Raw genomic sequence first — 17,227 nt, forward strand, 5'->3', positions numbered from 1 at the left:
CATACTTTTCCTGTGCTCTTCTTCCCACTGTCTCTCTGAATCTTATGTGTAAATAATAGATCTTGCTTCTCTTACTACAATAATTGTGCGTTTTCCAAAGGCAAATCCCTGGCCTTTTTTTTTTTTTCTTCTGGAACTCACTCACCAAAGTCACTATTCAGGCTGAACACCGATGGAAGGCCTTCTAAGACTCAACTGAATTGCATTAGATTTATATTATCACCATAGAATTAAATTCAAGGAGGCTAAGAGACCTTAAGAGATCACTTAGATCATCTCAGAGCCAGGCAGTAGTACAACTACAACATCTAGGGGAAATGGCTGAATGGTTTATCCTTAACTTTTTTTTTTTTTTTTTTTTTTGAGACAGAGTGTTGCTCTGTCTTCCAGACTAGGGTGCAGTGGTGTGATCTCAACTCACTGCAACCTCCGACCCCCGGGTTCAAGTCATTCTCCTGCCTCAACCTCCTAAGTAGCTGGGATTACAGGCATGCACCACCATGCCTGGCTAATTTTTGTATTTTCAATAGAGACAGGGTTTCACTATGTTGGCCAGGCTGGTCTTGAACTCCTGACCTCAGGTGATCCACCCTCTTTGGCCCCCCAAAGAGCTGAAATTACAGGCATGAGCCACCACACCCGGCCATCCTTAAAATTTTTAAATGAAGTATACATTATCTCAACTAAAACCTAACTCTTATAACAGCTATTGGAACACATCTTATTTGAAAAGATGTTTTCCATCAGACTAGCAAGACACTATAATTGTCCTCTAATGATTTAGTGGTTAAACAAATAGAAATTGATTTTATTTCACTATGTATATATAGATTAAGTGAGATAAAAATATATGTAAGAAAACATCTGTTTATTGGAATGTTCCTTGTGTTCATATTTTATTAAAATGAATGTGTTAAATTACTCTGACAGAAAATATGTATGCAGTGTACACATATATAATGCCCCCACACTTATTCATATACTCATACATCTTTTACAACAATTAGACTATGGCCATTTGTGTGTGTGTGATAACTGAGACATTCTGGGATAACTGGAAGGGAAAACTCCTTATTGCCTGGAAGTGAGTTCAATGTGATGATTTTATGGACAGACTGCAAGTGGCTGTGTTGTTTAACACAGGGTAGATTTCAAAGTTAAAATGCTAAGCAAGAAAAGAATCAAGCCTAATTCTTGGCGCAACGTAGTAGGGCTCTTCAGCCCTAGCTAGCTCAACTTGTGGCAAAGGAAGGAACATGAGGTTTGACTAGTTCCCAGGAACTCTGGAAGCTGTATTATCCCAAATGAAAGAGTTGGACTTGGATGGAAGACAAAAGTTTATTTCTTTTTTGGTTAGACTTCAGTCTTCTTTGTTCTTGATCTCTGATCTCTGGGCTGCCTTCCCACCATCTCCAGGCTCTGCAGATCTTGCCAGTCTGGATCTTGTCCACAAACTGGAGTCAGTAAGAAAAAATGCCTGAACCTAAGAAAATCCAAAGCCAAAATATTGTAAATCACTGCCACTGAAGGAGAAAGAAATTATATTTTCCCTTTGTGAACTACGACTGAAGTTTTATGTTGCCTGCCCATCATATTAAACTATGAGATCATGCCTTGGAGTTAGGCATTTTGGCATGTCCTGCAGCTATTGTTTCCATGGTTGTGGTCAAAGCAATTCTGTGGACCCTAATTCACCTTGCTGACCTGGCATCTGGGGTGACTGTCTCCTGATAGGGGGTATTTTGTGAGATACAATTTTAAATGTTACTGTTTTGTTTGGGAAAAGAAACACACCACCCCTCTCCCCTTCCAAAACATCTTCAAGAAAAATACACATCAGATCATCATGCACACGACAACTATGAAAAACTGGAATGACTATTCCGTTAGTCTGATTGTCTTGTTTTATAGAGCAAATGGGGAAAAAATGGGATTTGAATGCTAGCGAAACCATCTGTTTATTGATTGCCTAAAAGACTAAAAGCACTTGCCCCAGAATCTTGGATAGAAATGAAACTTGGAACTTCCTTGTTGTTATCTATTGTGTGTCAGAATTTTTGTGGCAACTGAAATGTCACAATTTTTCTTGGAACAACATTCTGGCATCATTTGGTTTATTTATTTTAACTGATGATTTTCATTTCTCATTTTGTATCTAACGACTTCTGACAATGTTTCTTGGAGATAAAAGCGTCGTGGGAAATTATTTGGTTTATGTGACTTTTTCTTATACAATATGCTCAGTTTATTTGGGGGTAGTGGAATGTGGGAGAAGAGGATGGATGTTTGACTTGTTTTTACTAATGATTGCCTTGGTATTTTACAAGATTGATGGCTTGCTTGCTTCAAAGGCATCGCTGTCCCACTTTCCACAAAGGCAGTTGAAATCTGACTCAGGACTTTAAGAAATCTCAGTGACCTCATGACTTACCCTGCCTCATTCTTGATCTTTTTGCTGTTATGTTGATGTGGGTGTCATGCATTAAAATTGAACAACAATTTTGTTATTGTTGCTGTAAGGCTAGCCTAAGCCAACTCCATAATTTGTTCCCTTTTGATGCAATATTGCCCCACTTTGGATACTTTCATTCTCCCTTTTTACTTTGATTTGATATTAGACAAAAAGCATACACCATTTTTCAAAGTCAATTTTGGGACCTGAAAATATGCGCTTTATATTTGGTACTAAAAGGCATGCTCGCTTTATTTTATTTATTATTTTTGTGGTTTTTGTTTGAGGGGAGTGGGTAGTAGGGGTGGCAGAAACCCGTTAAATTTAAACTATCGTAGGTTTCAGAACAACATGTTATATTAATTGTGCCATTCATATTAGTAGCTTGATTACATTAAACAAACTTCTGAACTCATTTGCATGTGTAGACACTGCTTTTTTTTTGTGGTGTTTCTACTGTATGTCCCTTTCATACATTTTATGAAAAATAAAATGTAATTAAATAGTGTGATAGATAAATTCCTGTCAGAACTGTTCTTTAAAAAACAGAGAATTATTCAAGATACTTATAAAAATGATTGATGAGTACAAAATAGAAAAGGATACCTGGGACCAATATTTAGGCATGGATAGTGACTTTGGTGGGTATAGAAGAGAGGTCAGCAAATTCATTCATTAGCCTTATGAGTCAAAAGGCAAAAATCAAAGCTATTATGTAGTTACTTATGTGACAAGAGAATAACATTTTGTATGTTATTATTGAAATTTAAAAAAATAATTATAATAATTAAGTACAATTTTTAAATAAAATATGTGTAGCGTAGTATGTTGAATGGTTAATACTTCCCCTTCCCCCAAAAAGGCATGTTCAATTCTTAATTATTCTAATTATCTGTTAATTGCTTTCTAAATAGTATAAAGAACTAGTTTTCAGGTGGTTTATAAAATTCACCAGCCCTTCTGGATAGTGTTTAACTGAACATTCCACACTCCTTCTTTTCTTTTAAAGAGATCTACTTGCTTTAGTTATTTATCAATCATTCCCACTAAAATGAAGTTTTCTGGCCAATTCCAAAACCTAAAACAGGTCATGATGACCATAAATTTGTAACTGGGAGATAGATTTTGGGAAACAGAGATGTAAAGAAGGCTAGGGGTTATTCCAGGGAAAGCCAGCATGTAATCTTAGAGTTGAATGCCAGGAAACCCAAAAGGATAGAAAAATAAAATATTTGGGCAGGGTGTTAGGGAGAATAATTTTTCAACTAAGAGCAATGCAGAAATAGATTAGGAAGACTTGCTAGAATACAGCTTTGCTCATGGAATAGTGAGAGCAGTTATATTTGAATCCCTAGATTATTGTTCCTGGATTTGCTCTCTAATCCAGAGACTAAAAAAGAGTGGAAGAACTATAGGAATGGGTGTTAGAGGACACCAGAAAACAGGCTGATAAACAAGGCTACACTACTGGCTTGCTGCGCAGTAGAGGAGGGAGTGGGTTAGCAGCCTTCGCTCAACGCAGAGTGGAATACAGGATCTACTACTCTGGCTAGAAATACTTATGTGTCCCAATTTATTAATTTATTATTTTACTTATGAAATCTATATAGAAGTCCTTTATTTAAGTTGACTGAAATAGTCACCGAGAATACATAAAAAAAGGGTGAGAGAGTATTTCAATGAGGGCATAAAATAATAACTTCAGGGACACGATTTGAATATGTTATTCATGTCAAGTGTTTATTTCTTCAGGTTCTCTAAATCAAACATCTGTACAAAGGTGCGGTACATTCCTATTCACTGTCTGACACCTTTTCTCTTCTCTATTTTCTTTCTTCTTTAAGACCAGTAGCAATAAATGCGAGAGAAAAACTACATCAGGAAGGGTACCAGGTAAAAATGGTTTAACAACATCAGAATCACATCATGGTCATCATATCTGGAGACATTGTCAGTTACGATCTTTAGTGCTTCTCTGTGATTTATTAAATGCTTGCAAACTATTTTAATGTAAAAATTAATTTAGATACTTTTTCATTTTTTTAGGAGTCAGAAATTCAGGATAAGGTCCATTGACATTTTTAAGCCACTAACAACCCCCAGCACATTGTAAACAAAACTTCACATTGAGATCTTGCATTAAAAGATTTTAAATTAGTTTTATTAAATAAAGTATACTTTTTAAGGACCAATAAAATATCCTTATGTAATTACAAAGACTTTATTTGGACAACTACTTGCTAAATCATCAAATAAATTTTAATATGTGCATGCACAGGATTCAATAACTTTAGAGAAAAGAAAGGAAAATGGTTTTCCAGATGAGGCAACCAAGGCCAACGAAGGTTAAATTTAATGATTTAATTTAATTTAAGGTTAAATTTAATGGTTTAATGATTTTCCAGATGCAGTTTTAGCTACTTGAATAGCAAAACTAGAACTCAGGGACCTTTGCTGCCACACGTCGTTGTACAGCTAGTGGAGGTAGAATTGGGATTTAGGTACAATTAGTGAGGTTTTTTTTATTTTTATTTTTATTTTTCTGTTAGATCACAAATTTATTTTTAAAAATAGGTTTTTGAAGAGAAAAGTAAGACAAAAGTTCTGCCCCATAGATAGTAGTGAGTTAGAATACATAATTCATATGTTCACAGTCACCTTCAACAAAGAACTGGTGTATACATTGTAATGTAGAAGAGTAAATTCCTCATTTACTACAACAAACATATTCTAGCAAAAATTATTTTTATAATAAACATAAAGTGTCCAAATACAATTTTTACAACAATCATGTAAAGGAAGATATGCAGTGATCATAGCTTTGTAGTCGAGGTTTATATTCCATGGGAGAGAACTATAAAACATTCGTGGTTAAGAGCACAAAAATAATCACAGGAGAGCTTCTTGCCTTTTTCAATAAACAATTCAATTTTATGAAGACAAGAGACAGAGTATGTACAGATTTAACTTAAACAGGAACTTTCCCGCACCTGCCTAACACTTATTTGTTAAGCCTGATGGTTACTGGTATGTTAAATTCTCTGACTGGCTTTCTTATTTTTACAACCAAAGGTAGTTCTAATCCAGAACCTTGATATCTTTATTTTATTTATTTATTTATTTATTTTTAATTTATTTATTATTATTATACTTTAAGTTGTAGGGTACATGTGCATAACGTGCAGGTTTGTTACATATGTATACTTGTGCCATGTTGGTGTGCTGCACCCATCAACTCGTCATTTACATCAGGTATAACTCCCAATGCAATCCCTTCCCCCTCCCCCCTCCCCATGATAGGCCCCGGTGTGTGATGTTCCCCTTCCTGAGTTCGAGTGATCTCATTGTTCAGTTCCCACCTATGAGTGAGAACATGCGGTGTTTGGTTTTCTGTTCTTGTGATAGTTTGCTAAGAATGATGGATTCCAGCTGCATCCAAGTCCCTACAAAGGACACAAACTCATCCTTTTTGATGGCTGCATAGTATTCCATGGTGTATATGTGCCACATTTTCTTAATCCAATCTGTCACTGATGGACATTTGGGTTGATTCCAAGTCTTTGCTATTGTGAATAGTGCTGCAATAAACATACGTGTGCATGTGTCTTTATAGCAGCATGATTTATAATCCTTTGGGTATATACCCAGTAATGGGATGGCTGGGTTATATGATATGGTACTTCTAGCTCTAGATCCTTGAGGAATCGCCATACTGTATTCCATAATGGTTAAACTAGTTTACAATCCCACCAACAGTGTAAAAGTGTTCCTATTTCTCCACATCCTCTCCAGCACCTGTTGTTTCCTGACTTTTTAATGATTGTCATTCTAACTGGTGTGAGATGGTATCTCATTGTGGTTTTGATTTGCATTTCTCTGATGGCCAACCAAAACAGCATGGTACTGGTACCAAAACAGAGATATAGACCAATGGAACAGAACAGAGTCCTCAGAAATAATACCACACATCTACAGCCATTTGATCTTTGACAAACCTGAGAGAAACAAGAAATGGGGAAAGGATTCCCTATTTAATAAATGGTGCTGGGAAAATTGGCTAGCCATAAGTAGAAAGCTGAAACTGGATCCTTTCCTTACTCCTTATACGAAAATTAATTCAAGATGGATTAGAGACTTAAATGTTAGACCTAATACCATAAAAATCCTAGAGGAAAACCTAGGTAGCACCATTCAGGACATAGGCATGGGCAAAGATTTCATGTCTAAAACACCAAAAGCAACGGCAGCGAAAGCCAAAATTGACAAATGGGATCTCATTAAACTAAAGAGCTTCTGCACAGCAAAAGACACTACCATCAGAGTGAACAGGCAACCTACAGAATGGGAGAAAATTTTTGCAATCTACTCATCTGACAAAGGGCTAATATCCAGAACCTACAAAGAACTCAAACAAATTTACAAGAAAAAAACAAACAACCCCATCAAAAAGTGGGCAAAGGATATGAACAGACGTTTCTCAAAAGAAGACATTCATACAGCCAACAAACACAATTAGTGAGGTTTTAAATTCCGTGCCCTTAGCCACCACCTTCCACTGCTGCTCTGAATGGAGCACACCTCTCTCAAATCTGATCTCTTTTCACTCCTCTACAGACTACTTTCTTTTTGATTGTGGGGTTGATTTTCAGCTTGTCTTTATAAAAAATCTATCAACAAAGAAAACACAAATGTGAATTGTCAGTAGATAGCTAAGTCAGATCTTCTATCCAGAATAGACACAGCTACTTAAGGGAGTTAAGATATAGGACAAAAATCCCAACTTTGCAATACTTTCTTTTTTGAAATTATATTGCTGGATGGTCTAATGAGCCTTTATGTCAGTACATGGGGATATTTCAAAAGAGGATGACACATGTCATTACAACAAATGAATCTGTCTCAGATACTGAACAAGTTCACAGACTTCAATAAATTGTAGTGTTTTTCATCTCTCACCTGTGTTGTGCACACATCACTCCAGTTTTCTGGAAGAGAGGTGATTAACATCTCAGAATAAGACTTGTTTTTAAGTTGAATAGGTTTTTTTTCCTTTTACAAAGAATACAGATTAATTTTTCATTAAGTACATATGGAGATCTCTTGCAATGATGCTTCAGAAAGCCCCATAGACATAGGATAATGTGTCTCCACTTCATCATCAAATGAAAATGAAATACTTGTTTGGGGACCAAGAAAGATAGACCAAGACAGTTGAATTATTCACATCTGAAGGTTTCCAGTTCAAATGTTTTGCAAGCTCATTTGCAGCTGGGTTGCAGCAGGCTCCATCCACGTCTGTCTAATGAAACTCATGCTGAAAATCTCAGTTGGAAGTTCAGGGATTCAGAGCCATTCATCAAACCTCGTCATAATTATTTAATAAGCAACATTAAATGTTCAGTCAAGTCTTTAACTCATCAGTTCAGTTATCACAGTTTAGTGCATGCAAACATCATTTACACGGTTTCCTGCTGAACGATAGAGGATACAAATAAACCCCATAAATTAAACCAACCCTCAAAATAACCTTCTCCTGACTGCCTGCCCCCTGCCTCACCTTGTCAATGCTTGAAATGCTTGAAAAGGGTTTCTCAAACGGACTCCCTCACTAGAAAGATGGGTAGATGGGTGTTTCTTTTAGCTGGTGTCAGTTTCTGTGTGTGTGCATATGCATGCTCTATTGGATCAGGGGAGGTTCACATTTTATCAAGGCTTCATGTGGCTTGCCCCTCTCAGTCTGTCTAGCTGGTGCAGATATGTTCGTCACTAATAAGTAAGCATTTTAAGCATTTAAGTATGCATTTAAGAAGTGAACACTTGGCTCTATTTATTTTTCCCATGATAATCAGGACATATAATCTAAATGATAGAATTTTATGTAGAGGCAGCATATGAGAGAAAATAAAGCAAGGAAATTGAGGAGGAGGAGGAGGAGGAGGCAGAGGAGGAGGAGGAGGAGGAGAAGGAGAAGGAGAAGGAGGAGGGGAAAAGGAAAAGTGAGAAGCAGTCTTTAACATAGACGTTCTCAACTGAGGTTGTAGGACAGACCAATGTGCTGTTACATGTCATGAGTGTGGCACAGGAAATTTGCCAGGAATAAGAGGCTGCAAGTTTTGTAATTTACTCCTAAAATATATTACAACGGATTCAAGGTTATTCCTGTTACAATGTCACTGACTCATACGGATTCTGTTATGCTTTCTTAGGAGGGAGAGAAAGGTTTTGATCACATTAGTGAAGGTATTTTTTATAGAACTCTGTCTCTTTAGGCTGCAGCCCTGGGTATGCTGGCTGTACAGATATCTTATTCTGGTTTGTGTGTGTTTGCACGCATGCACACATGTGCTCATGCTAACACATCTGTGCATGTCAATGAGATTTGTTGCCTTAGGAAACATATGAAAAGAAAATTAGATGCTCAGAACTTGGGTTTCTCCGGTGGTTCCAGTCAAGTGACTGCAAAATTTCTGGACTGCCGTTTAGGCTGTCGGGGATCAGCAAGCTCCACAGCGTTTTTGGGCAGTAGAATGAATGATGTTTGAGGAGCCCTGAGGTCTAGGTTTTCACTCCACTTTTGTCATTAACTAGATATGTACCCACCTGTAAGTCTTGGTTTTTAAAATTACAGTTGGTATGCCAAATTTCTAAAAATTTTGTTAAATGAGTTCTTAAATAGGATATCTCCATGTGTACTTTAAAAAAACAAAATGCCCTTCAAATCCTAAAGTTTCTAGTTTCTACCTCAAGCATGAATATACATGAATATATATATATTTATATATACATTCTATATATTCTCTCTCTTTATATATATATATCTATATATATGCACACACTCATGCTTAAGGTAGAAACTAGAAACCTTAATATATATGAATTTATACATTTAAGGAGTTCTGATGAGCAGGAATTATTAATACTTTAGAACTATACTCATTATGATTTGGGATATACTCTAACTTTTGGGAGGTGCTCCACCCAAATGATACCAATTGAAAGAATATTCATGATCTTTCCATGGTTGAACATAGCACACTGAAATAAATACCAATATTTTGCACATAATAGTGGACTTGGTGGATATATTGTATTAAAAATGTGCTCTTGAAATTGCCGTTCAAATAATTTCAAGGTCTTATGAAGCATATCATATTTCCTTTGCATTTCGTGTACCCACCTCATGATGTCACTGGGATTCCTTTAGCTGATCCTCAGGAGAAACTCTCTCAACTTACAAGCTCTTCTAATTATGCTGTTCCTCTCCCTGAGCCATTCTTTCTTATTCCTCCCAGAACACACATCTGGTCACCTTGCAGTTATAGTTCAGCTCTGACATACATTGACTTTTCTGAAGAAGTCAAATCTATCTCCAGTTCTCAGTATGCTGCAATTACAACACCATGTTCTCTTCTTCTTTGCACTTGTCACAATGGTAAACTTAGATTTATTTTACTACAATTGTTGATTGTCTGCCCTCCTAGTTCATTACAAATGCCCTAAAATCAGAGAGCAAATCTACTTTGCTCACTGTTGTTTTCTCAGAGCCTCTCTCGGTGCTTATGACTGTAGATCAGTGAATATTTGTGGAAAGGATGGTTCGTTCCTGCTCCCCCACTGGCTTAACCAGGGTTATCCAGAGCTAGGAAACAGTACAGTGCTCAAGGAGTGACTCATCACTCAGCTCATTCAGTGCACATGCAGCCATTATGTCCCCGTTCTAGGCCAGCCTATGGGATGCAGTCATTCAGTGAGAAATGAATCACTTTGGGGAAATTTAAATGAATAGGATTTAAATGACCAGAAAGAAAAAATCAGAGGGCATTCTAAGTCAAAGAGGAAGAACAGCATCACAGAAATGGGAGAGTAAAACATAGTCAAGTGGTAATGCCTCAAGGGGAGTGATGTAAGGAAGACAGAAAATATGTGTAAGAATCATATTGTGGGTTATCTACACAGTTACAAGATGATTAGATGTATCCTTATGGGCATTTGGCAACAGTTGAAATTTTAGTCTTGGCCTAGTCCAGTTGCTTGGAGTTCTTTATAACTTTTTTGTGAAATCTTTCTATTCATAGTTTCACACACTTCATACATAATATTTAATCCTCAGATCTGCCATTTGCCTTTTACAGAGGAGAAATCTGAAATGTATAGCTGCAAATTAACTTGATCTAGGTCCTTGTGTAGTAAATAGTAGAGCTAGAAGTTGAGTCCAGGCAGTCTGTCTCCAGAACCCATACCCTTAACTTGGATGTCGAGTTGTTAGATGTCATTTTCATAAGAGGGCCTGAGGTCTCATCATTTCACTTTGCACCACAGTGCAGATTGTGGCTTCTGTGCACTACAGACTTGTAACAACTTTTGCATCTCTGAAGGAATGTAAATTTCATTTAATAAATTGAATTTCAAAAAGACACAGCACAAGCTTATGAAAATTATTGTTTTACCAATGAGGAGAAAAGAGGCAATACATACTACTGGCTGAGGAGCAATTAACACCATTCTAGCTCTGTTGCCATCCCTAATTATCATGGAATCTGCTCTTTGGCCTGCAGTTTCCTTACCCATAAAATACCAGGTTCAGCTGGATTATCTCTAAGATCCTTTATCACACTACTTTTATGCTCCTCTTCAAATCCTCTTGGTCTCAATCGCTTCTGACTTTGGCCTCTGATACAAGGACTCACAGGCTTTGATCAGCTTCTTGCAGATGTACCTCCCTGGGGCCATGCTGTAGCCCTCTCTGTTTCTGGCCTGGAGCTGTGCTTATGCTAGAATCTGCTTGCATGACCCTGCCTGGAACTCAGCATGCACAACCTGGAAGTTGTCTTTCATCCTCTGGAAGATGATTCTGAATGCAATTCATGAGCCTACTCCAAAGCTCTTGCAGAATTGAGAGTGAGCAAGTGGTCCTGTGGTAACCAGCTCAACAAATCTTTTATTGACTACCCTTCTTTCATGCTTGATTCCCTCTCTTCCTCATTCCTCATAAATTACTCTCATGCAAGGCTTTGTGTTACATTCTCAGTTGAAGATCACACAAGCTAAGAGTGGTGCCTTCCACAGTCAGGTTGTTGACTCTATGATCTAGTAAAATTGACTCTAAGAACATCTTGGTGGGGCTGAGTTGACTGAATAAATTCCTCAGAACCTTTCCAGGCTTTCCAGTTTAACTTTTGGAAAGCTGCTAAGATAATTGTTGGATACTCCTTTAGGAAGTGTTGCATATTTACAAAAGTCAGGAAGAATAAAAACAGGTATTCAAAGGATTATTCTAATCACCCATCAAAGACTACAATGTCACTTTTCTAAAATTAGTTGGAAAGAGATTTTGAACTCTTTCCAACTAATTTGAAAGCTCAAACGTTGAAATTTGAAAGCTCAAATTTCAAGGCATTGTAATTTTTAGCATGAGTTTTCCAAATACCTGAGAAATTATATGTTCATAATATTATCTTTCTTAAAGATTATTTCCCAGTAAATGTATATGAGTGTGAGTTTTCAGAAGGAAATATTAAAATCTAGCAAGTTTTGGTTAAGGAGTAATGAAGTTTATGTGGGAAACGTGAGGAGGGAAGAGAAGGAAAGGAGATTAACGAGCCAGTAGGCAGACAGAAGAGACATGATGCTGTGCAAAATTTTAGGATCCCTTGAGGCAAATCTTTTTAATGGAAGCTTCATTGACCCCAATAAAGTAGTATTATTTCCAAATTCTAGATAAAATCATCTTCATAAATAAGTCCTCAAATATATTCCACAGCAAAGCAGGAAAATGGAAAGAGCATTCAACTTGCGTGATATTGGGTAGTTCATGAACCTTTGTTTACTTATCCCTACAATTAAGATGTTGAATCGCTCAGTTCTTCAAACTCCAGTCTAACAACTGGGTCCTAGAAAACAAATGTCTGTGAGTTTAGACCACTGCTGCCTCTGCTCTTGGTGTTTTTTGAATAACACCGACCATTCTTTTTACTTGCATAGCCTTGAGTTAATGGATCAAACCTTGCAGCTTGTGACATTGTTGTGAAGATCATATGTAATACACATAGAACGATACTTAGTGTACCATGAACCTTTTTGAATTTTAGCATTAAACATCCATGGAAAAATTAAACATAAATGGCTACTGTCTAAGGTATTCTATTATAATGAATATGAAAAGTAGAGTAGAATTGTCTAGTTATCAAAATTATTGGCTCAATAAACAAAACCAATGCTGAAAATTGTTTGAAGAAAATGCAAAATGTCTTAGTTGTCACTACACTCAGGAAGACTTAAGAGTGTGATACAGAGGGCAAAATGGCTATTTCATTGCAAGTTTTCCCTTAACTGCATAGTATTAATGATCAAGTACTCACAATGTTCTGGGCATTTCTATAGATACATTACATGAAATCGCACAACAACCTTACATAGTCACTTGCTGTTCACTGTTCCTAGAGACAGTGTGCTGAGACACAGAGGTTAAGTGACCTGCCCAAAGTAACATAGCTACCAAGTCGGAGAGTTTGGGTTTCAACTTACGCAGTCTGTCTTTGGGATAGGTGCATGTAACCAGTATTTTATACAGACTCTAACGTTGGCCAAATGGAATTTATAAGCATACTCAAGAGAGAAATACATTACTACTCTATAATCAAAGTTCAAGTCACCTTTTCATCCCCATTTTCTATTACACTCCAGCCCTACTCCATGTTTCAAGAAGTAGAAATGTATTTCAAAATCTTATATGTACCACTCTATCTCTTTTTAAAACATTGCCTCAAATATCCTTTGTACTTGTTTTGCCATTATTTAAGGCCTGTCATGTGGCCCAATTATTTCAAAAGGCTTTCTCAAACTTTTTCAGCCCAAACTGACACAGCTCTCCACTGAAAAAACACCACATTTCCAGTTTTTATTGATAATATTTTAAAAATCATCCTACGGGTTTTAATTTCTGGTAGGTCAAATATCAACTACCATAATCCATATAAACTAAAAGTTATCTGGCATTCACTTCTTTTGCTTTAGTTAAAGAATAAAGAATTCTTAGGACCAAAAAGTGAGAAAACCACTGTGTGAATTAGTCTCAGGCATGATAGGTCCATTTCCTGCTGTAATTGTTATGAAATTCAAAGCACTTATATTATTTGTCCCTGGCTGGGCATAGGTTTTAGTTCTAGCTCTAGAAGGTAACTTTTGTTGCCCTGAAGGACTTGATCAAAATTAGTTTGTTCCTTCCTTGGCTTTTCTTCTATTTTTGTCTACTTTGTTTTCCCTTTTTTTCTCTAGTTCTTTTTTTGTAATCATTTTTAAAAAATCTAATTCATTAGTATTTGTTTTGTTTATCTCATTTTTGTCTAATATTGTAATTTGAAACCACTGTACTGATCAGTTCATTAGATAGACTTTGTACCTGGTTTTCTTTTGAGGCAATATGGACCTAGCTTGTTACCAGCTTTTCCCAATTTAAAGCTATCCACGGGATACCTTGCCTCCAAAGCCAACAGTAAGTCTAACATGCTGAATGGCCTTTCAGCCATCTCTGCTAAGGAGGAGACCCATATTAGCAACTACTGGCTCCTCAAGATCATTGGGAAGAATACCTTCACAAAGATGAAGTTGTCCCTGACTAAAAGACCAAGGAAAATGAATTAATGTCCCTGGGTTACAAAAGAGAAGATATACAGGACTCATTAATGGGCCACAAATACAATGAGGTAATGTCTACCCATCTGTTCTTGAGCTATAAGAAAGTTGAGCTGGAGGACTATACCATCACCTTGAAGTCCCTGCCTCACCTACCAGCAGAATTTGCGGTATGGCATGACCCCAGCAATAGCCAGAGCCAGAAAGGGACACTGAAAGATTCTTCACCTTCATCTACAGACACCCGTGTTTTGGGTCCACCAGAAAGAATTGGCATGAAGCTGAAAGCAGTGTGGAGATGATTGAAACTAATGTGATGAGGAGCCAAAGTGGCAATAAAAAACAAGAATGAATGAATGTGGGGAGGTCAAGCCATACTTCCTGAATTTTACATGGGATATGAAGATCATGAGAACCAAGGAATATAGTGAGATAGTGTGAGCTTCTGTGCCCTCTCTGGACATGCTACCCTCAATCTTTTCCAGACATTCATGATTTTTATGTTCAGGAATTGTTTGTGTTCAGGGATTTCTATGGATACGTCATCATGTAGCATGATCAATTATTAACTCAATCACTAGCATCTCTTTTTATTTTCTGGAGGATGGGGCAGCTGAATGTTCTAAGCTTCTAATCACAGCTTGATTCTCTTGGTGACCAGTCCCATTCAGGTGCCCAACAACAGTCTCTTCATCAGAACAAAACACACCCCAATCACCTAGGAAATTCCAAAGGATAAGATACTTTGTGTCAGAAACTGGGGTCAAACACAGTGTATAGAAGAAAAGATGCACTTGGTACCTCTATCACCCAGAAAATTACAAAGGATTTAGGAGCTTGGTGGCAGTTATTGGGGCAGAGACCACATACATATTTCTTATTATACCACAAAAACACATCTTTACAGCCAAAATTGTTAAATATGTTTTAGAAGGGGTATTTGAAAAGAGATATTGAAAGTTGTTTTGAAGGAGCTGGGTTGTGGGGAAGAAACGTAAGAAATTGGGAATTATCCTTCTATGCAGACTTTCCTAACAGTTTTAGAAAAACTCACAAGAATTTTAGTGCTGCTGACATGTTTTAATTACCATCAAAATGTCCACAATAGGATAATGAAGTCCTAGAAACCAGAATGTTGGGAGTTAGAAAAGTGATGTGATTTTGGTCACCCAAAGTAGCTTGGGGAGTCACTTAACTGTGACCAAATTTTCTGACTGTGTATTATAGCAAGAGTTAGGCCTTCACAGTGAGATTTTTTTTTTCTCTTTATAATAGAAGTATGGAGTAGTCACTCTAAAAAGCTTAATTGAGGTAGGAGCCAGCCTGAGTTTCCAAGAGGTACTCCATGGTCAGTCAGATGCCCTGGAGTTCCCAGAGCTAAGATTTATGGCAAGAGACAGCAGCCCAGAGGGATGGAGTGGATGGCAAGAAAAGTGGCTTTTAAAAGCAAGTTGCGGGTTCTCAAGTTCTCATCTCCAATGTGGGCACTGAATTGATGATATTAGAAACCCATAAGGGAGCTTCGCCAAGGGTTCCTTTGCAACCTAAGGAGCATCCCACAAAGCCAGCAGGTACCCATCACCCTCAATCTGCCTCCTCCACAGTCTTCTGGGTGTTGATCATCTTGACATCCCATAATGTTTTGCATTCTAAGTACATTTTATGAGCTTTATTCTCTTCCCACACTTGGATCAAAAAGTCATTGAGTTTAGAACCAAGCTTTATTCCTCTTTTCTTCTGTGTCCAAAGCCTTGTAAATTTATCTATAAATAGTTGACTTAATAAATAAATATTAATAAATTGATGGTACTAAACCAAAGGTAAGATATTTTATAGTTATTTATTAAAGACTTGGGCTGAGTCTTTGAAGAATGTAATTTAAATATAAATAGGATGAAGGATGGGGTTGCAATTTTATCAAAGGCAAAGAAGATGCACATAAAATGGAAGAGTTGAAGTAGGGGCATTGGGCATGTGATTCAATGAACTGGCTCACACCTGAGGCATAAGGAATATAAAATAGGTATAGTTTATTCATATTTTGTAAGTCCTACTATAATATTGGTATTTGTGGAAGGTGCACAGAGAATGTACATGATATATTAAGTGGTTTACATTTATAGATATCAGTTGAATACATGAAGAACATCAGTGAGTCAGGATATTTATAGATTGAGGTACACTAAAACAACTATAAAACATAGAGATTTTGTAGAGTGGAAGGAAAAGTATAATTTGAAGAATGTCTAGATACCTATTGCTGCAATATCTATTGCCCAAAACTTAGTAGCTTAAGACAATCCATCCTTCATGATTCTATGGGTTGACTGGAATCAGCTAAAAGGCTATTACTTGGGATCCATCATGCAATTGTCATAAAATGGTGTCTGAACCTGGAGTTGTCTGAAGGTTTGACTCAGCTGTGTACCCAACATGGCTTACTCAGTTGATTCTTGCTGTCAGCTGGGAACTCAGCTGGTCTGCCAACTGGAGAATTTACATGTGGCCTTTTTTTGGCAAATTGGCTTTCAGTATTTTAACGAGCTTCCCAGTGGAGAGTCATATAATTTTTTCTAAGATATTTGGATGGAAGTTGCAAGTCTTCTTATGACTTTCCAGTGAAAGTCTCAAAACTTGGGGGGGGCGGAGCAAGATGGCTGAATAGGAACAGCTCCAGTCTCCAACTCCCAGCGCGAGCGACACAGAAGACCGGTGATTTCTGCATTTTCAACTGAGGTACTGGGTTCATCTCACTGGGGAGTGCCGGACGATCGGTGCTGGTCAGCTGCTGCAGCCCGACCAGCGAGAGCTGAAGCAGGGCGAGGCATTGCCTCACCTGGGAAGCGCAAGGGGGAAGGGAATCCCTTTTCCTAGCCAGGGGAACTGAGACACACAACACCTGGAAAATCGGGTAACTCCCAACCCAATACTGCGCTTTAAGCAAACAGGCACAGCAGGAGATCATATCCCACACCTGGCCGGGAGGGTCCCACACCCACGGAGCCTCCCTCATTGCTAGCACAGCCGGCAAGGCAGCAGCGAGGCTGGGGGAGGGGCGCCCGCCATTGCTGAGGCTTAAGTAGGTAAACAAAGCTGCTGGGAAGCTCGAACTGGGTGGAGCTCACAGCAGCTCAAGGAAACCTG

The 17,227-nt window shown here is 37.7% G+C and overlaps 1 long non-coding RNA gene across 1 annotated transcript in view; it reads right to left on the reverse strand.

Annotated features, from left to right (window-relative positions):
• Nucleotides 1-1,310: 1,310 nt before the first annotated feature.
• The window catches only part of LOC105499457 (uncharacterized), a 59,545-nt gene continuing 43,628 nt past the window's right edge, over nt 1,311-17,227 (reverse strand). Inside the window, exon 3 of the long non-coding RNA XR_011616909.1 lies at nt 1,311-1,483. This is a non-coding gene — a long non-coding RNA (uncharacterized lncRNA). The remainder of the gene's footprint in view (nt 1,484-17,227) is intronic.

The sequence above is a fragment of the Macaca nemestrina genome, chromosome 19 (genome assembly GCF_043159975.1).
Source record: "Macaca nemestrina isolate mMacNem1 chromosome 19, mMacNem.hap1, whole genome shotgun sequence".
Classification (NCBI taxonomy): domain Eukaryota; kingdom Metazoa; phylum Chordata; class Mammalia; order Primates; family Cercopithecidae; genus Macaca; species Macaca nemestrina.